Consider the following 2,815-nt stretch of genomic DNA (forward strand, 5'->3'; position numbering starts at 1 on the left):
ATGGTATGGTGTGGCTATTTTATGGATTACTCCATATTTGTGGAGGAGTTTCTCCATTTGCTTGTTGCAGAAGTGACCACCACCATCGCTGACAAGACCCTTGGGCACTCCATATCTAGTGAAAATCTGTTTCTTGAGGAACTGAAGAACAATCTGTGCATCACAAGTGGTTGTGGCTATGGCTTCCACCCACTTGGAGACATATTCCACTGCCACCAAGATGTATCTGAAAGAGTAAGAAGGGGGAAAAGGTCCCATGAAATCAATGCCCATAGGTCAAATAGCTCTACTTCCAAGATGAAATTTTGAGGCATCTCATTCCTTTTTGTCAATCCTCCAGCTCTTTGGCATTCATTGCATTGGTGAACAAACTCTCTGGCATCCTTGAAGATAGTTGGCCAATAGAAGCCGCTTTGTAGTACCTTTGCAGCTGTTCTCTCTGGTCCAAAGTGCCCACCGTATGCTAATCCATGACAATGCCACAATATATCCTTTACTTCATTTTCAGGGACACACCTCCTAATCATTCCATCAGAGCACCTCTTGAATAAGAAGGGTTCCTCCCACAAGAACTTCCTTACTTCATTGAGTAGCTTTTTCACTTGTTGCTTGGAGAATTCTTGAGGTATCTTCCTTCCTACTTTGTAATTTGCTATGTCAGCAAACCAAGGTGCTTGTTGAACTTAGAACAAGTGCTCATTAGGGAAATTCTCATTTACTTGATGTGGTCTATCTTGATAGGCTTCTTGTGGTACTCTTGATAAATGATCTGCCACTTGATTTTCACTTCCCTTTCTATCTTTTACTTCAATGTCAAACTCTTGTAGTAGCAGCACCCACCTAATAAGCCTTGGCTTTGAATCCTGTTTAGACATTAAATACTTGAGAGCAGTATGGTCAGTGTACACTATAACTTTTGAGCCAATCAAGTATTGTCTAAACTTATCAAATGCATAAACAATTGCCAAAAGTTCTTTCTCAGTGGTTGTATAATTTTTCTGTGTTTCATTTAACACTTTGCTGGCATAATATATGACATGGTGCAACTTATCTTTCTTTTGTCCCAGCACAGCACCAATAGCAAGGTCACTTGCATCACACATAAGTTCAAAAGGTAGGTTCCAATCAGGGGGTGTGATGATTGGTGCTGTGATGAGTTTTCTCTTTAAGGTTTCAAAGGCATGCTTACAGTTGCCATCAAAGATGAAAGGGTTGTCAACCACTAGCAAATTGCTCAATGGCTTTCCTATTTTTGAAAAATCTTTGATGAACCTTCTGTAGAAACCAGCATGCCCAAGAAAACTCCTTACTGCTTTCACATTAACGGGTATAGGAAGTTTTTCAATAATTTCTATTTTAGCTTTGTCAACTTCTATACCTTTGCATGACACTTTATGCCCAAGAACTATCCCTTCAGGAACCATGAAATGGCATTTTTCCCAGTTCAAGACCAAGTTAGTTTCTTGGCATCTTTTCAAAACAAGAGTTAAATGATGCAAACAAGTATTGAATGAATTTCCAAAGACAGAAAAATCATCCATGAAGACTTCTAAAAATTTTTCAACCATATCAGAGAAAATGGAAAGCATACACCTCTGAAATGTGGCTGGGGCGTTGCATAGCCCAAAGGGCATCCTTCTGTATGCAAAAACTCCAAACGGACATGTGAAGGCAGTCTTCTCCTGGTCCTTGGGGTCTACCATGATTTGATTGTACCCAGAATACCCATCCAAGAAGCAATAATAGGCATGGCCGCCCAATCTTTCCAGCATCTGATCAATGAATGGGAGAGGAAAATGATCTTTCCTTGTGGCATCATTCAACCTTCTATAATCTATGTACATCCTCCACCCAGTCACCGTTCTAGTGGGGATCAACTCATTCTTCTCATTGGTGATGACTGTCATTCCTCCTTTCTTTGGTACAACCTGAATCGGACTCACCCATGAGCTGTCAGAGATTGGAAAAATTATTCCAGCATTCCATAGCTTCATGACTTCTTTTTGAACTACCTCCTTCATGGCTGGGTTGAGCCTTCTTTGGGGTTGAACCACAGGCTTTGATTCTTCTTTCAGCAAAATTTTATGCATACAAATGGCTGGGCTAATGCCTTTGATATCGTCAATTGTCCAACCCAAGGCTGCTTTGTGAGCTTTCAACACTTCAATCAGTCTTGTTTCTTCTTCCATATTCAATGAAGAGTTAATGATCACTGGTAGGGTTTCTTCTTCTCCCAGGAACACATATTTAAGGTGAGGGGGAAGAGGTTTCAATTCCTGTTTTGGCTTCTCTTTCTCCTTATCTTCACTAGAGATTTCTACCACTTCTTCTTCCTGTTGCTCATGACAAGTGGCTTCTAATATTTCCTCCACCAGACTTTCTATCATATCCACCTTCATATAGTTCTCTTGTTCAGGGGGATGTTGCATTGATTTGAAGACATTAATGACCATTTGCTCGTTATGCACCCTGAAGATCATCTCTCCCTTTTCTACATCAATAATGGCTCTGGCTGTGGCTAAAAATGGTCTTCCCAAGATGATTAAGTTGTTTCCTTCTTCCTCAGTATCCAAAATTACAAAGTCTGCAGGGAAGATAAACTCCCCAACCTTCACTAACAGGTTTTCCACAATGCCATTGGGTGTCTTGATTGATCTGTCAGCCATCACCAAAGACATCCGGGTAGGTTTGAGTTCTTCTATGGCAAGCTTCCTCATCATTGATAGCGGCATCAGATTAATGCTAGCACCAAGGTCACAGAGAGCTTTGTCTAAGGTCATTTTGCCTATGGTACATGAAACTACAAAGCTCCCTG

This window comes from Arachis ipaensis, chromosome B2, assembly GCF_059453495.1.
Source record: "Arachis ipaensis isolate K30076 ecotype BB chromosome B2, ASM5945349v1, whole genome shotgun sequence".
Classification (NCBI taxonomy): domain Eukaryota; kingdom Viridiplantae; phylum Streptophyta; class Magnoliopsida; order Fabales; family Fabaceae; genus Arachis; species Arachis ipaensis.